Source organism: Mobula hypostoma, chromosome 7 (assembly GCF_963921235.1).
Source record: "Mobula hypostoma chromosome 7, sMobHyp1.1, whole genome shotgun sequence".
NCBI classification, from domain to species: domain Eukaryota; kingdom Metazoa; phylum Chordata; class Chondrichthyes; order Myliobatiformes; family Myliobatidae; genus Mobula; species Mobula hypostoma.
Genome location: NC_086103.1, coordinates 41993294 through 42012724, shown reverse-complemented (window position 1 = coordinate 42012724; position 19431 = coordinate 41993294).

The window sequence follows — 19431 nt, the reverse complement described above, 5'->3', positions numbered from 1 at the left end:
TTGTGTCATTCAGAAAATCAAGGTCATAAAAAATGGAGAGACAGCATTGTAACCCGATATTTTACTAATAAAATTCAGTATATTTTTTGCTTTAAGATAAAGTAGTTAGTCGATTCTGAGTGTGCCTCAGTCAGTCCATGAAGTCAAAGACCAGAAGCTCTTTAGTTGTCCTAAGGTGTTCATTAACCAGCGAACAGATTGAGCATTGACTATACAGCTCACTGAATATTTTCACTACTTCATAACCAGATGGTCTGTCACTTCAAAAGTAACAGCTTAATCCATCAAATCTTTCAGTTTCCTTGAAGTTAGATGCAATGCTATTAAAAACATTGATGCCTCTGCTTACAAAAAAAATTATAATGAAATCTGCATTGAAAAAAGTGAGTATATACTTACATTAGGATTTAATTTTCATGAAGTTTATACCATTCAAAGAATACTATTTTGGATGGAAGACAATAAACTTGTTATCTTTGATCACTAGACTACAAAATTGTTGAATAGCTTGTGAAGTTTAAAAGGGGAGGGGGGCACAGGTGGTTACTTTCCAGAGGACTGTATATACTAAATTAATTCACTATCACGGATAAGACATAAAAACAGTACTCAGCTGGTGGAAAAAATAATGCTTTCCTATCTGACTTAAAAGAAGAGGATATATATCTGATGGTTTACTTTGGAACACATTGTTTTTATCCTTTATAGCCAAGTTGAAGTGCACTTACACTATCAGAACTGGGAGTACAAATGATCCTTTGTTGGATTTATTACGGAGGGTCTGCATTTTTGAAGTCCATGCCTAGACATCATATTACAAACGTTTGTACATAGAAGATAGAATATAGAACAGTTCAGCACAGGAACATGCCCTACAGCCCACGATGTTGTACTGAATCAAATAAATTAGAAATCAGATGGTCAACTAAACTCATCTCTTCTGCCTACACAATGTCCATATCCTTCCTTTCTCCCCACATTCAATTGCCTATCTAAATGTCTCTTAAGCATCTCTGATGTTTTTGCCTCTACCACCATCCCAGGCAGTGCATTCAAGCAACCCACCACTCTCTGCGGAAAAACTACGCCCTTCACACCTCCTTTGAAAGAGAGAAGATTCTTGGGAAACTGAAATTAGAACCAGAATCAGAATCAGGTTTATTATCACCAGCATGTGACACGAAATTTGTTAACGTAGCAGCAGTAGTTCAATGCAATACATAATCTAGCAGAGAGAGAGAAAATAATAATAATAAATAAAATAAAACATAATAAATAAACAAGTAAATCAATTATGTATATTGAATAGACTTTTAAAAATGTGCAAAAATAGAAATATTGTATATTAAAAAAAGGTGAGGTGGTGTCCAAAGCTTAAATGTCCATTTAGGAATTGGATGGCAGAGGGGAAGAAGCTGTTCCTGAATCGCTGAGTGTGTACCTTCAGGCTTCTGTATCTCTTACCTGATGGTAGCAGTGAGAAAAGGGCATGCACTAGATGCTGGAGGTCCTTAGTAATGGACACCGTTCCCTAAAGATGTCCTAGGTACTTTGTAGGCTAGTGCCCTAGATGGAGCTGACTAGATTTACAACCTTCTGCAGCTTCTTTCGGTCCTGTGAAGTAACCCCTCCATACCAGACAATGATGCAGCCTGTCAGAATGCTCTCTATGGTACAACTATAGAAGGTGTTGATTGTATTTGTTGACATGCCAAATCTCTTCAAACTCCTAATAAAGTATAGCCGCTGTCTTGCCTTCTTTATAACTACATTGATATGTTGGTCTGAAGGTAGATAAGTCACTTGAACCAGATGCTGTACACTGTAGGGTTCTGAAAGAGGTGGCTGAAGAGATCATGAAGGAATGAGTAATGATCTTTCAAGAATCGCTAGATTCTGGAATGTTTCTGGAGGACTGCAAAATTGCAAATATCACTCCATTCTTCAAGTAGGAAGAGAGGCAGAAGAAAGGAAATGATAGGACTGTTAGTCTGACCTCAATGCATGGGAAGCTGTTGAAGTTGATTATTATGGATGCTGTTTCAGGTACTTGAAGGCACATGAAAGAACAGGCCGTAGTCAGCATGTTTCCTCAAGGGAAGATCTTGCCTAACAAATCTGTTGGAATTCTTTGAAGAAATAACAAGCAGGATAGGCAAAGGAGAATCAGTTGATGTTGTGCACTTGTATTTTCATAAGGCCTTTGACAAGGTACCACGCATAAGGCTGCTTAACAAGCAATGAGCCCATGGTATTGGTGGAAAGATTCTAGCATGGATAGAGCAGTGGCTGATTGGCATGAGGCAAAGAGTGGTAAAAGGGAGCTGTTTTTGATTGGCTGCCAGTGACTAGTGGTGTTCCACAGTGGTATGTGTTGGGATTAATTCTTTTTACGTTATATTTCAATGATATGGATAATGGAATTGAAGGCTTTGTTGCAAAGTTTTTAGATGGCTGAAGATAGGTGGAGGGGCAGATAGTTTTAAGGAAGTAGAAAGGCTACAGAAGGCCTTAGACAGATTAGGAGAATGGGCAAAGAAGTGGCGGATTGAATACAGTGTCAAAAGTGGTTGGTGTGACCCGGGTCCCCAATAATCCTTTGGCCCTTTTTTCACACCTGTCTTTATAAACTTCCTGAATCATGGGAGGTTCACAACTACAGATGCACTGGGCAGTCCTTACCACTCTCTACAGAATCCTGCAATTAAGGGAGGTACAGTTCCCATACCAGGCAGTGATGCAACCAGTCAGTATGCTCTCAGTTGTGCCCCTGTAGAAAGTTCTTAGGATTTGGGGTGCCATACCAAACTTCCTCAAAAGTCTGAGGTGAAAGAGGCGCTGTTGTGCCTTTTTCACCACACAGCTGGTATGTACAGGCCACGTGAGGTCTTCAGTGATGTGGATGCCGAGGAACTTAAAGCTGTTTACCCTCTCACCCCCAGATCCATTGATATCAATAGAGGTTCCTCCTGTAATCCACAACCAGCTCCTTTGTTTTAACGACATTGAAGGAGAGGTTGTTTTCTTGGCATCACTGTGTCGGAGAGATGACTTCTTCCCTGTTGGCCACCTCCTTATTGTTTGAGATTGGGCCAATCAATCCAGTGTCATTGGCAAATTTAATTAGCAGATTAGAGCTGTAGAGGGTGACGCAGTCGTGGGTACACAGGGAGTAAAGTAGGGGACTCAGTACACAGCCCTGAGGGGCTCCTGTATTGAGAGTCAGAGTGGTGGAGGTGAGGGAGCCCACTCTTACCATCTGCCTGTATTTTGACCAGAAGTCCAGGATCCAGCTGCACAAAACAGGGTGAAGGCTGAGGTCTCTGAGCTTCCTGTCAAGCCTGGATGGAATTATGAGAACAGCATCCTCACATAGACATCCTTCTTCTCCAGATGTGTAAGGGTGGTATGAAGAGCAGTGGCTTTTGCGTCATCTGTCGATTGGCTGTGTCTGTCGGTGAATTGTAATGGGTCCAGTCTGGGTGGTAGCATGCTGCAGATGTAGTCTTTGACCAGCCTCTCAAAGCATTTGCTTATTATTGAGGTGAGTGCAACAGGACGCCAGTCATTCAGGCATGTTACCTTGGTCTTTTTTGGTACAGGGACAATAGCGGATAATGGTGGGAGAGTCTAAGACCAGAAGACACAGCCTCAGAACAGAGGAGAGTCCTTTTAGAATGGAGATGAGGAGGAATTTCTTTAGCCAGAGAGTAATGTATCTGTGGAATTCTTTGCCACAGGCAGCTGTAGAGGCCAAGTATTTACATATATTTAAGACAGAGGTTGATAGATTCTTGATTGTTCATTGCATGAATGGATACAGGGAGATGACAGGAGATTGAGGCTGAGAGGAATATTGGATCAGCCAAGATGAAATTGTGGAGCAGACTTCTGCTTCCATATTTTATGGTCTTATGGAAATTACCCCCATCCCCTTGAATGCCTGCCCTCTGGTATTGGGCATTTCAATCCTTGGAAATATATATTGTCTGTCTACTCAATCTATGCCTCTTATAATCGTATAAATTATTATCAGATCTTCCCAAAGCCTCCTGAACTCCAACGAGAACAACACAAGCTTGTCCAACCTCTCATTGTAGGAAAAGACCTCTAATTCAAGCAACTTCCTGGTAAACCTCTTCCACACTTTCTCCAAATTCCCGACATACTTCCTATAATGGAACAACCAGAACTGTATGCAGTATTCCAGATGCAGCCTAACTAGAGTTCTACAAAGCTGCAACATAACTTCCTGACTTTTGAACTCAATGCCTGACTAATAAAGGCAAGCATACAACAAGCCTTCTTAACCACTTGATCAACTTGCGTAGCCACTTCCATGGAGATATGAATTTGGATCCCAAGATCTCTCTGCTCATCAACAGTGCCCCTAACAGTGCACTGTCTCTTTGCATTTGACCTACTAATGTGCAATACCTCACATTTGGTCAGGTTAAACTCCATCTGCCTTCTCTCTGCCCATATCTGCAACTGATCTATATCCCATTGTATTCTTTACCAGTCTTCTACCCTATCCACAACACCACCAATCATCATATCATCCATAAAGTTACTAAACCATCTGGATATATTTTCATCCAGATTATTTGTGTGTATACGAGGGGTGATTGATAAGTTTGTGGCCTAAGGTAGAAGGAGATGAATTATTAACTTCAAACTTTCTGCATAATCGTTCAAAGAGTTGAACTACACGTGCACATAATGAGAGATGTATAACTCATCTTCTTCTACCTTAGGCCACAAACTTATCAATCACCCTTTGTATTATCACAAACAGCACATCCCTGCAGAACACTATTAATGACAGATGACCAGCTAGAGTAAGTCCCTTTGACCATTACCCTCTACCTTCTATGGGCAAGCCAGTTTTGAATCCAAATGACTAATCACCATGGATTCCATGTATCTTAATCTTCTGGATGAGCCTCCTGTGAGGGACCTTGTCAAACACCTTACTAAAATCCATGTAGACAACATCCACATTTCTACCTTCATCAATCACTCTTATCACTTTGTCAGAAATCTCAATATAGTTAGTAAGACATGACTTGTCCCATTGGATCTTCCTACTTAAGCCATGGTTTTCCAAATGCTCATTAATCCTATACCTAAGAATTCTCTTCAGTAACTTCCCTAGCACTGACATGAGACCTACAAATCTATAATTTCCTGGATGATACCTTGTTCCCTTCATGAGTAGTGAACAACATTCTCAATTCACCCCTTCTCCGGGACCTCGCTTGTAGCTAGGACATGAAGATATTGGTCAAGACACCAGCAATATCTTCCCTTCCCTCTCTCAATGGAAGGGGTGTATCCCATCAGGTCCTGAAAACTTATCCACCTTTTTGGCCTTTAAGAGTCCCAACACTACCTTCTTCTTTATCTAAAAATGCCTCAGCATTATCAATATGCTCGGCACTGATCTCCATATCTTTCACATTCTTCTTCTTGGTGAATATAGATGTAAAGTACTCATTAAGGACTTCACTCACATTCTCAGCATCCAAGCAAATGTTGCCCTTTTGAAAACATTGCTGAATGCAGCATACATGCAAAACTAAGTCCATAAATAACTCCAAAAATGATTGGGAAATTAGCCCCCAGGAAGTGTACAACTAAGCTTGTGATGATGTGCCCAGTGAGAGCTGGAAAAACAAAACACTATGTAATTCATCTTCTGGGCACTAATAATATATAGTCGTAGAGTATGATCACTTTCTGTCCATGATGCACTACAAAGAACATAATTTATGTATCACTGAGATCAACATATGATCTTTGGATATTTTGAATACATAGAAGGATTTTTTTTAACTTTGTGGTCAATCCTAAGGAAATACCTATAACTTTCACTGCTAATGTGTTCAGAATTTCCACCCTTAATCTTTGATGCAGTTAAGCTTATAATCTTGCACAACTGAATTGTCTTTTAAGACATTGGCCAGGATGCTATCAGTGCAGAGATGAAAAGTCAGCATAGATTTAGAAATAATCACTCAAGGAAAACCAATACTATTGTCAAGGACTGAATGAATAACCCATAGAAAGTGAAAATAAGTTTCTTGGAATTAGTGCATACTTTTAATTAACTTGATCTCAGAGACAAAGTATATTGATCTTATAGGAATTTGTAACAGGAAGTGCAAATCAGGTGGGCAATAACAAAAGATAATGAAAGAAATGGAGTAGGTAGAGAAAACTTGGCTCTTTTGAGGCTCTTACTTTTATAAAAAAGAGTGAAGAATATGCAAAATGATCATATGGTGTGGAAACAGAGTGGTCAACACAGTCGTTTGCATTGTCCTTGTCCTCTATATGAGTGTACTTCCACTTTCTTGTGCCCAGCCCCTTCATATAACAGTATAACATGTCACTGTATGTTGACAGGCCGACTAGGGGGAATGCCATACTAGATCTAGTACTAGGTAACGAATGGGGTCAGGTCACATATCTCTCAGTGGGTGAGCACCTGGGGGACAGTGACCACTGCTCCCTGGCCTTTAACATTATCATGGAAGAGGATAGAATCACAGAGGACAGGAACATTTTTAATCGGGGAAGGGCAAGTTATGAGGTTATAAAGCTAGAACTTGCGGTTGTGAATTGGGATGATGTTTTTGCAGGGAAATGTACTAAGGGCATGTGGTCGATGTTTAGGGATCTCTTGCAGAATGTTAGGGATAAATTTGTCCCGGTGAAGAAGATAAAGAATGGTAGGGTGAAGGAACCATGGGTGATTAGTGAGGTGGAATATCTAGTCGGGTGGAAGAAGGCAGTATACATGAGGTTTAGGAAGCAAGGATCAGATGGGTCTATTGAGGAATATAGGGTAGCAAGAAAGGAGCTTAAGAAGGGGCTGAGAAGAGCAAGAAGGGAACATGAGAAGGCCTTGGCGAGTCTGGTAAAGGAAAACCCCAAGGCATTCTTCAATTATGTGAACAACAAAAGGATGACAGGACTGAAGGTAGGACCGATTAGAGATAAAGGTGGGAAGATGTGCCTGGAAGCTGTGGCAGTGAGCGAGGTCCTCAATGAATACTTCTCTTGGGTATTCACCAATGCGAAGGAACTTGATGATGGTGAGCACAATATGAGTGAGGTTGATGTTCTGGAGCATGTTGATATTAAGGGAGAGGAGGTATTGGAGTTGTTAAAATACATTAGGACAGATAAGTCCCCGGGACCTGATGGAATATTCCCCAGGCTAAGCCTCTGGCTAGGATCTTTATGTTCTCACTGTCTACGGGAATGGTACCAGAGGATTGGAGGGAGGCGAATGTTGTCCCCTTGTTCAAAAAAGGTAGTAGGTATAGTCCGGGTAATTATAGACCAGTGAGCCTTACATCTGTGGTGGGAAAGCTGTTGGAAAAGATTCTTAGAGATAGGATCTATGGGCATTTAGAGAATCATGGTCTGATCAGGGACAGTCAGCATGGCTTTGTGAAGGGCAGATCGTGTCTAACAAGCCTGATAGAGTTCTTTGAGGAGGTGACCGGGTATATAGGTGGGGGTAGTGCAGTGGATGTGATCTATATGGATTTTAGTAAGGCATTTGACAAGGTTTCACACTGTAGGTTTATTCAGAAAGTCAGAAGGCATGGGATCCAGGGAAGTTTGGTCAGGTGGATTCAGAATTAGCTTGCCTGCAGAAGGCAAAGGGTCATGGTGGAGGGAGTACATTCAGATTGGAGGATTGTGAGTAGTGGTGTCCCACAAGGATCTGTTCTGGGACCTCTACTTTTCGTGATTTTTATTAACGACCTGGATGTCGGGGTAGAAGGGTGGGTTGGCAAGTTTGCAGATGACACAAAGGTTGGTGTTGTTGTAGATAGTGTAGAGGATTGTCAAAGATTGCAGAGAGACATTGATAGGATGCAGAAGTGGGCTGAGAAGTGGCAGATGGAGTTCAACCCAGAGAAGTGTGAGGTGGTACACTTTGGAAGGACAAACTCCAAGGCAGAGTACAAAGTAAATGGCAGGATACTTGGTAGTGTGGAGGAGCAGAGGGATCTGCGGGTACATGTCCATAGATCCCTGAAAGTCGCCTCACAGGTAGATAGGGTAGTTAAGAAAGCTTATGGGTGTTAGCTTTCATAAGTCAAGGGATAGAGTTTAAGAGTCGCAGGGTAATGATGCAGCTCTATAAAACGCTGGTTAGGCTACACTTGGAATTGTGTGCTGAGTTCTGGTCGCCTCACTATAGGAAGGATGTGGAGGCATTGGAAAGGATACAGAGGAGATTTACCAGGATGCTGCCTGGTTTAGAGAGTATGGATTATGATCAGAGATTAAGGGAGTTTAGGAGAGAAGGAGGATGAGAGGAGACATGATAGAGGTATACAAGATATTAAGAGGAGTAGATAGAGTGGATAGCCAGCGCCTCTTCCCCAGGGCACCACTGCTCAATGCAAGAGGACATTCATTTAAGGTAAGGGGTGGGAAGTTCAAGGGGGATATTAGAGGAAGGTTTTTTTACTCAGAGACTGGTTGCTGCTTGGAATGCACTGCCTGAGTCAGTGGTGGAGGCAGATACACTAGTGTAGTTTAAGAGACTACTAGACAGGTATATGGAGGAATTTAAGGTGGGGGGTTATATGGAAGGCAGGGTTTGAGGATCAGCACCACATTGTGGGCTGAAGGGCCTGTACTGTGCTGTACTATTCTATGTTCTATGTTCTGTGTTCTGTAACTTCCTATCTCATTGCCACACATCGATTCAATAATAACACACACAGAATGCTGGAGGAATTCAGCAGGTTAGGCAGCATCTAGGGAAATGAAGAGATAGTCGACATTTCAGGCTGAGACCCTTCTTCAGGACTCATCCAATATTTTAAGTGTTCTCTACTTCGTTCACCATCTCCAGTAGCAGGAAGAGATTCCTCTTGAATGTTGTCCTACATCTCTTAAATTTAATGATCTAAACCCTACATTCTAAAGTATTTCATTAATGAATATGATTTGTTTCTGCCCTTTTTTTTCATTCTGTTCAATCACAGTGTTATGACATTCATCAGTGACAGCGTCCATTCGGAGTCAGAAGATATTAAGTCACAGTCCTAGTCTAAAGCCTCAAGAATAAACTATAACCCAGAATTCCAGGCCATACTAAGGAGTGGTGCCTTTGGTGAGAGATGGTTGGGCATTGTAAAACTTTACATAGCAATGCTTCAAAGATTAGCATTTCCTGATGTCTTGACCAACATCCATCTTTTAAGCATAATCAGCAAGACAAACCATCTGCCATTTATCAAATTGAGTTAAGGTTACTTGCTATGCAAAAATTACTTGTTTCTGGCAAGGCCGTAACAATTAAGCTTCAAAATACTCAGTATGATAATAAAAATTTTTGAGATGTGAAACAAAAATAGAAGTTATTTTTTCTGCAATTCCCTCTGATGTAATAGAAACATTAATAATATTTCTTTGTTTATGACTTTTTCTGCAAGACAACATCCCAGTGATTCTGACCTGGACCCTCTCCATTGCTGCAACTTATCTTTCTGTATTATGAATTATCAAATTGCCTATAGCACTTGTACAAAATACATTAAATGTGTACACAGTGAAAATTGTTTATTGAAAAGAAAAGACAAGAAGAAAACATTAAATTGAATTGTTAAGGTTCATGGCAAGCCACTGTCATGTCAATCATATATTACCATGCAGAGTGACAAGAGGGCTGTATTGCAATTTGATGGGAATGATGGTAAGAATAAAATTTGTTCAATTCTATGAATTTTGATCTCCTGTCCCATTATTAAGCAGGCATTGACATTACTCCTGGCATGCATGCTTTGCTAATCTGGGAATGGGTAACAATGATGTATCTAATTCATTCTTCTGTAGTGGAGGTATGCATACTACTTCACAATTCTTCTCCCAACCACAGTTTCTCATCATTAACATTATTATGAAGTATAGATTTTATAATCTTTGAAACAATGAAAGCAAAAGCATAATGCAGCAAGCTGACCTGAGGCAGACTAATATGGCATGGCTATAGTTAATCCTGATTTTAATAATGATAATTATGAATGTTTACCTGAGGGCATCTTTGCAACTGTTCAGACACATAATTATTAAAATTATTATATGCTAAGCAGTGCCGCTATATTACGTTTCTATCTAGATCTTTTCTAGACACATATGGTGCCTTGACTCAATAATTGCTTCACGCTTTAAATAATTTTTTCTGTGTCCTTAGGGGCTGTTAATGCAGGATATCTAGCTTATCAAATGTCTCTGAAATTCAAAGTTTAAAGTAAGTTTATTATCAGAGTAGATATATGTCACCATATACAGCCCTGTTGAAAGTATATTGTAATGTTACATGGTTGGTGTGCAGAGCAATACTGGTATTGATGGAGGGTTGGGGTTAGTTGTGTACAAATCAAAATGTTGGTTGGCGGCTGTCCATCATATCCAGCAACGACAGAAACTTGTGCAGCAAGGTTTTTAAAATGGAAAACCATTGCACTGCGGACAATCCACTCTCTCGAGCTCAGAAGTCCAGGTCCAGTAGTACGTTAGTCATCACAATTGGGGTCTTGCTTGGTGGCAGATGACTTCTTCTGTGCCTCCTCAAGCCCTTCATTCTCCATGGAGCGTTGCAGAACTACTATCTTGGCTGTTGGATATCAGTGCAGATCTCATCCACCTAGCCCTTCAGAGATGACTTCATAAGCAAGGACAGGGGTCTCTGTTTCACAGGGGTATGAGACTCGCCAGCCACCCTCACCTGGCTTAGCCCACTTGTCGAGGCAGTGTCCCGGTGTGTGGCTGCTGTCACATGCAAACAGTCACAGGTGAGAGATGAGTGTGAGTGAGCTGGAGGAGGAGGAGGAGGAGGATCAGTAATACTAATTGATGATGGGGGTTGAAGGGCAGCTATCAGAATACTTGCATGTAATGGATGGCCAGGATTAGAAAGGGGTGGGGAAGTGCACATAGTGAATCAAGAAACTGCCAAGGTGAGGGTGGTTGAATGTACTCAAAAAAGATGAATAACTTAGCTGTAGAGAATTAGCAGCTTTTTCATATGATGTAATTTGACCTTTCCGAATCTTTTTTATTAACTTAAATTATATGAATAGAGGAGTGGAGTTGACGACATTACTGAACGTGTCTGATTCAAGATAGTGGTCTAGCCCTGTTTTGTTCTGGGTTTTTTTTTAGTTTAGTATTCAGGTTTTTTTTCTTTTTCTTTTGGGGTTTTTCTTTGTTTTTATATATATATTTTTTTCTTTTTATTTCCTTTTTTCTTTATGACTAATTTCATTATGAGTTTGGAAGTCTATTATACCTATGTTACTTAAAATCTTTTTTGTATATGTTTGTTAAGATTATTCCAATCTCTTTGTATCAACATTGTTACTGTAGTTATAATTTTGAAAATTAATAAAAAGACTTAAAAAGAAAGAAAAAGAGAATTAGCAGGGTGGGGTATGCAATCAGCATAGGAAGAAGAGAAAGGGGCAGAGTTGGTGCAGTAATGGGATGGAGAGCCCCTGTGGATGAAGGCTAGGAATTGACTTAAGTGGCAGGAGCCTCAGTTTGCCCTTCAATGGGAAACACTGTTCACCCAGGAGTCCCAATATTTAGCACTCTCGAAGCAACATGGTTCAATTTGTCCCATAATCCTTCAAAAGCATCTTCGAAGAGAGATCGATATCTTCCTGTGTATCAGTTTCTCTATGGGAAAAAAATAATTACAATTGCATGATGTTTTAAGGTCAGTTTCATACGGTTGAATCTTATGACACATGCATGCAATGAATGATAACCCAGTTGGCCCCTAAAGTATAATTTAAGCAATTAGGCTGTAAAGTATAGGAGCATGTCAGATAACTCAGGAAACTAAGAATGTGTCTTAGTACACTCATGTGCATGCCATTTTCACTTTATAGAAAAGTTGGAGTCCATTTTGTGTAAAAGCAAATAGCAGTAGCTTAGAACAAAATGTACAGAACACCAGAAACTAGCAAGATTAAGAATTATCCATTTTTCTGTCCCTTTAGTTCCTATATAGCCATTGTAGCTGAAGAAATTTTTATCATTTTTAACCTGTCAAGTGCTCCCATTTTCAATGAAGATTCATGATTACATTCAATATTACAACATTAGTCATTTTGCTATTGTAAAGCTACTTCCAACACAGAGACTATAAAAGTTGCCAAAATGTCATTTATCTTCATTGTCTGATGAGACACTGGAAGAGCGTTACCCTGGAAGGTGATTTTTTCTGTGTTGGAACCTTGACTGAAATGCTGTCCGTGCAGAGAGAATGTAGATCTCTTTTCTCTCTTTCTGCTATCTCACAAAGCATTAACAGCATTAATAAACTGTTTTCTAACCTTACAAGCCAATGAAGTAGTTCATGCAACCATGTGGTTAGATACAACATGCACGATGTAACTTGTAGTACGATTGACCTCTCAAGTACCCTGATGTTAATCTAACTGTCTCTGAAATACAGACTTTTCTTGGCTGGTTTTTCATTCTAATCATTCCGATTGCCAAAGATCAGTGGATCTGGCTGAGATCCTTCATCCGGAGAGGAAAGGAAGGGGGAAGAAGCCAGGATAAGAAGCTGGGGGGAGGGGAAGGAGTACAAGCTGGCAGGTGAAGGTGAGATCAGTTGAGGGGGAAGGTGAATGGGTGGGGTGGGAGGATGAAGTAAAATTTTGGAAAGTGACAGGTAGAAAAGAGAATCTGAAGAGAAACCTCATTGCAAAGGCTTTGGCTTTGCTTGTTTTGGTGGCCGGGACGAGGTCAAAGGCGCTCGGCAGAGGATGTTGCTCGGGAGGTTGTATCGGGGGTCGGGGGGGCTGATCGGAGGCTCGAAGTTTTCAGATGGACTCAGTCAGCTGTGGTCGGGCACTTCCAAAGCATCCGCAGTGTTCTGTTGTCGGTGCCTGGAGGTTTATGGCAGGGGAGTTTCTCCCTTTTTGCTGCCTGCTATCGGGGACTATAGGAGTCGATCGGGACTCGACTTTTTTTTTACCGTGCCCATGGTCTGTTCTTTATCAAATTATGGTATAAGTTTGCACTGCTGTAGCTATATGTTATAATTAAGTGGCTTTGTCAGTGTTAGTCTTTGGTTTGTCCTGTTTTTGTGTGATATCACTCTGGAGGAACATTGTATCATTTCTTAATGCATGCATGCATTTCTAAATGACAATAAATGAGGACTGAGTGTCCTCATAATCTAATCTAATCTAATCTAATCTTCTCATTCTGGTGTCTACCTGCTTCTTTTCCAGTTCTGATGAGGAGTCTCAGTCCAAGGTATTGAATGTTTATTCCTCTCCACGGATGCTGCCTGATCTGCTAAGTTCCTCCAGCATTTTATGTGTGTTGCTCAAGATGTCCAGCATAATTGAAACTGTCGAAATAAACCATAAACCATTCTAAAAGTTTGACTTTCTACTGTAATCCCACTGATATTCCCCAATTAACACCCAAACCTCTGTTTGGACACTGCCAAATGCCTATTCACCATCACACCTCTCCTTGCCTTGTAGATGCTCCCTAACTCTCAGTGACTTCCCACAAGTTCTGATTTATTTGTGTCCACTGCAGCGGTTTCTCTCATTGAAGCCTCAGGACCCAGTCTTAGTCCTAAGAGGCATATTCACCATCCTTCCAGTAGTAAGGACTCTGGCAGTAATGACATTTATAATGGTGGACTTGAGGTTAAAATAATTGTTGATATCCCACTGCAGGAAATGTCGAGGAAACCCACGACAATGCACTTGAATTTCTAATTCATTGGCATTGTATCCTTTGTATCTGTATGTTAAGGAATGCGAAGCCAACAAATTGTTATTTCTGGTGGTGGAGCAGATAAAGGCTGTGTTTGCAGATGGTATCAAAGGAGGTATACTCATTTCTGATGCTCTTGTGAATTCCCAAATTACTTTATATACTGAAGTCTGCCAGAGAGCAAGCAGAAAGACTCCTGGCAGCACATATAAAAATTGCTGGTGAACGCAGCAGGCCAGGCGGCATCTATAGGCAGAGGTACAGTCAACGTTTCGAGCCGAGACACTTCGTCAGGACCAACTGAAAGAAGAGATAGTAAGAGATTTGAAAGTGGAAGGGGAAAGGGGAGATCCGAAATGATAGGAGAAGACAGGAGGGGGAGGGGGGAAGCCCAGAGGATGGGCAAGGAGTATAGTGAGAGGAACAGAGTGAGAAAAAGAGAGAGAAAAAAAAATACTAATAAATAAATAACAGATGGGGTATGAAGGGGAGGTGGGGCATGAACGGAAGATAAAGAAGTCAATGGTCATGCCATCAGGTTGGAGGCTATCCAAATGGAATATAAGGTGTTGTTCCTTCAACCTGAGTGTGGCTTCATCTTTACAGTAGAGGAGGCCGTGGATAGACATATCGGAATGGGAATGGGACGTGGAATTAAAATGTGTGGCCACTGGGAGATCCTGCTTTCTCTGTCGGACAGAGTGTAGGTGTTCAGCAAAACGATCTCCCAGTCTGCGTCGGGTCTCGCCAATATATAGAAGGCCGCATCGGGAGCACCGGACGCAGTATATCACCTCAGCCGACTCACAGGTGAAGTTTCGCCTCACTTGAAAGGACTGTCTGGGGCCCTGATTGGTGGCGAGGGAGGAAGTGTAAGGGCATGTGTAGCACTTGTTCTGCTTAAGCAGAGAGAACTGGGGAGGGAAAGATGTGCTTAGTGGTGGGATCCCGTTGGAGGTGGCAGAAGTTACGGAGAATTATATGTTGGACCCAGAGGCTGGTGGGATGGTAGGTCAGGACAAGGGGAACCCTATTCCTAGTGGGGTGGTGGAAGGATGGGGTGAGAGCAGATGTGTGTGAAATGGGAGAGAAAGAAGGGGGCATGAGAAAGTCTTGGCGAGTAGGGTAAAGGAAAACCCCAAGGCATTCTTCAATGATGTGAAGAACAAAAATATGACAGGAGTGAAGGTAGGACCGATTTGAGATAAAGGTGGGAAGATGTGCCTGGAGGCTGTGGAAGTGAGCGAGGTCCTCAATGAATACTTCTCTTCGGTATTCACCAATGAGAGGGAACTTGATAATGGTGAGCACAATATGAGTGAGGTTGATATTCTGGAGCATGTTGATATTAAGGGAGAGGAGGTGTTGGAGTTGTTAAAATACATTAGGACAGATAAGTCCCCAGGGCCTGACGGAGTATTCCCCAGGCTGCTCCACGAGGCAAGGGAAGAGATTGCTGAGCCTCTGGCTAGGATCTTTAAGTCCTCGTTGTCCATAGGAATGGTACCGGAGGACTGGAGGGAGGCGAATGTTGTCCCCGTGTTCTCAAAAGGTAGTAGAGATAGTCCGGGTAATTATAGACCAGTGAGCCTTATGTCTGTGGTAGGAAAGCTGTTGGAAAAGATTCTTAGAGATAGGATCTATAGGCATTTATAGAAGCATGGTCTGATCAGGGACAGTCAGCATGGCTTTGTGAAGGACAGATCATGTCTAACAAGCCTGATAGAGTTCTTTGAGGAGGTGACCAGGCATATAAATGAGGGTAGTGCAGTGGATGTGATCTATATGGATTTAGTAAGGCATTTGACAAGGTTCCACACGGTAGGCTTATTCAGAAAGTCAGAAGGCATGGGATCCAGGGAAGTTTGGCCAGGTGGATTCAGAATTGACTTGCCTGCAGAAGGCAGAAGGTCATGGTGGAGGGAGTACATTCATATTAGAGGATTGTGATAGTGGTGTCCCACAAGGATCAGTTTTGGGACCTCTACTTTTCTTGATTTTTATTAACGACTTGGATGTGGGGGTAGAAGGGTGGGTTGGCAAGTTTGCAAATGACAGAAAGGTTGGTTGTGTTGTAGATAATGTACAGGATTGTCAAAGATTGCAGAGAGACATTGATAGAATGCAGAAGTGGGCTGAGAAGTGGCAGATGGAGTTCAACCCGGAGAAGTGTGAGGTGATACACTTTGGAAGGACAAACTCCAGTCAGAGTACAATCTAAATGACAGGATACTTGGTAGTGTGGAAGAGCAGTGGGATCTTCACAGATCCCAAAAAGTTGCTTCACAAGTGGATAGGGTAGTTAAGAAAGCTTATGAGGTGTTAGCTTTCATAAGCTGAGGGATAGAGTTTAAGAGTCGCAGGGTAATGATGTAGCTCTATAAAACTCTGGTTAGGCCACACTTGGAGTACCGTGTCCAGTTCTGGTCACCTCACTATAGGGAGGATGTGGAAACATTGGAAAGGGTACAGAGGAGATTTACCAGGATGATGCCTGGTTTAGAGAGTATGCATTATGATCAGAGATTAAGGGAGCTAGGGCTTTACTCTTTGGGGAGAAGGAGGATGAGAGGAGACATGACAGAGGTGTACAAGATAATAAGAGGAATAGATAGAGTGGATAGCCAGCGCCTCTTCCCCAGGGCACCACTGTTCAATACAAGAGGACATGACTTTAAGGTAAGGGGTGGGAAGTTCAAGGGAGATATTAGAGGAAGGTTTTTTACTCAGAGAGTGGTTGGTGCATGGAATGCACTGCCTGAGTCAGTGGTGGAGGCAGATACACTAGTGAAGTTTAAGAGACTACGAGACAGGTATATGGAGGAATTTAAGGTCGGGGGTTATATGGGATGCAAGGTTTGAGGGTCGGCACAACATTGTGGGCCGAAGGGCCTGTACTGTGCTGTACTATTCTATGTTCTATGTTCTATGTAGATGCGTTTGATAGCAGAGTTGATGGTGGAGGAAGGGAAGCCCCCTTCTTTAAAGAAGGAGGCCATCTCCTTCGTCCTGGAATGAAAAGCCTCATCCTGAGAGCAGATGCGGCGGAGACGGAGGAATTGCGAGAAGGGGATGGCATTTTTGCAAGAGACAGGGTGAGAAAAGGAATAGTCCAGATAGCTGTGAGAGTCAGTAGGCTTATAGTAGACATCAGTAGATAAGCTGTCTCCAGAGATAGAGACAGAAAGATCTAGAAAGGGGATGGAGGTGTTGGAAATGGACCAGGTAAACCTGAGGGCAGGATGAAAGTTGGAGGCAAAGTTAATGAAGTCAATGAGCTCAGCATGTGTACAGGAAGCAGCGCCAATGCAGTCATCGATGTAGCCAAGGAAAATTGGGGGACAGATACCAGTATAGGCTTGAAACATGGATTGTTCCACAAAGCTAACAAAAAGGCAGGCATAGCTGGGACCTATATGGGTGCCAATGGCTACACCTTTAGTTTGGAAGAATTGGGCGGAGCCAAAGGAGAAATTATTAAGAGTAAGGACTAATTCCGCTAGACAGAGCAGAGTGGTGGTAGAGGGGAACTGATTAGGTCTGGAATCCAAAAAGAAGCGGAGAGCTTTGAGACCTTCTTGGTGGGGGATGGAAGTATATAGGGACTGGACATTATTGCTGAAAATAAAGCAGTGGGGGCCAGGGAACTTAAAATCATCGAAAAAATTCAGAGCTTGAGAAGTGTCATGAACATGAAGGGATTGAACAAGGGGGGATAAAACGGTGTCAAGGTATGCAGAAATGAGTTCGGTGGGGCAGGAGCAAACTGAGACAATCGGTCTACCTGGACAGGCAGGTTTGTGGATCTTGGGTAGGAGGTAGAAACGGGAAGTGCGAGGTGTGGGAACTATAAGGTTGGTAGCAGTGGATGGGAGATCCCCTGAGGGGATAAAGTTGGTGATGGTGTAGGAGACAATGGTCTGGTGCTCCTTAGTGGGGTCATGATCGAGGGGTAAATAAGAGGAGGTATCCGCAAGTTGTCGCTGTACCTCGGCAAGGTGGAGGTCAGTATGCCAGACTACAACAGCACCCCCCTTATCGGTGGGTTTTATAAAGTTAGGATTAGTACAGAGGGAGTGGAGAGCAGAGTGTTCGGAAGGAGTGAGGTTGGAATTGGAACAAGGTTTGGTGAAGTCAAGATGGGTGATGTCCAATCGGCAGTTAGCACTAAAGAGATCCAGAGCAGGCAGAAGACCAGAACGGGGTATCCATGAAGAGGAGAAGGATTGAAGATGGGAGAAGGGTTCATCGGTGAGGGTGGGAGTGTCCTTGCTGAAGAAGTAGGATCAAAGACAGAGCCGGCGGAAGAAAAGTTCAGCGTCATGGCGAATGCGGAACTCGCGAAGTGTTGACAAAGGTGGATAAAGGTGAGGCCCTTACTGAGGACAGAGCGCTCAGTCTCAGAGAGTTAAAGGTCGGAGGGGATGGAAAAGACCTGGCACGGATGAGAAGTGGGATCAGAGGGGGGAGGGGGAGGGAGGCTGATGGTGTCAGTGGAGAGGGGAGGGTTGGGGTGAGAAGAAGAAGGAGCCTCCAAGGGCCCAGGAGTAGACGGTGGGATCTGAGGGAGATGGGGTTGCAGAGTGGTGGTGGGGGAAGGGGAGACGGGAGTCACAACAGCAGCACATGAAGACCCGGCCTGGAGTTCAAGGCTAGAGTCGCAGTTTCTCTTCTTCTTCTTCTTCTTCTTCTTCTTCTTCTTCTTCTTCTTCTTCTACTACCTCCGGCAGTTTAGACGCACCTAGACGTATTACTGCCCTCTTCAGGATGTATAATTAATTATAGAACTTCAAAGGACTCAAGTTCTTGACTATAACCTAGTCTCACGTATAAACTGAATAATAAACTCTTCAATCTGATGTTGGTTCTCTTGATGGCCAAACAAGCATTTAATAGAAAACCAAAATACATTTAAGCCAGATAGTTTCTCGAACAACATGCTTCTTTCAATTTTGTATCGATTACAGCTCAGCAAAACATGCTGGACTGTCTCTGGACTACCACAGTCACATAATCCAGTAGGATGTTTTCCTATTATCTTTAAATAATAGTTTAGCCCACAATGCCCCAACCTACGTCTTGTTAATTTCGCCACATCTCTATGATTTAAAAGTTAATAGTCCGAGACCTTTTTATTTAGTGGATGACTAAAAAAAAAATGCCTGCCCTTTAATTCATTTTTCCAATCCTCCTGCCACTTCTTCTCTATATCTTTTTTAATCCTACTTCTCAAATCTGCTCTGGCTATGGGAACTCTAATTTCTACTTTCCTGCTCTGTAAGGAAGACAATTTTGGAGTCGCAGTTGATGTCCATGGTCGTTGCTGGAGTCCGGGTTTTGAATATGCCCTGGGGTACTGGAGCCGACAAGATCAATGGCAGGGGCTGCAATCTGAAGTTCTTGCCTGCTAGCGTCGGAGCCACAAGGCTCTCAGGTCTGCAGATGGAAGATCCTGCGATCCTTGCCTAACATGACAAAGTCAAAAAACTCTCCGATATAATTAGATGACCAATCTCACTATTCTACTAAATGAAGGCTATATCTTAAAATTACACATTTCCTGTTGGTAAGATGATCCTGTACCTGCCTGAATGCCACCTTGTTTTAAAATCAGAGTGATTGATTGGCTGACCATCAATA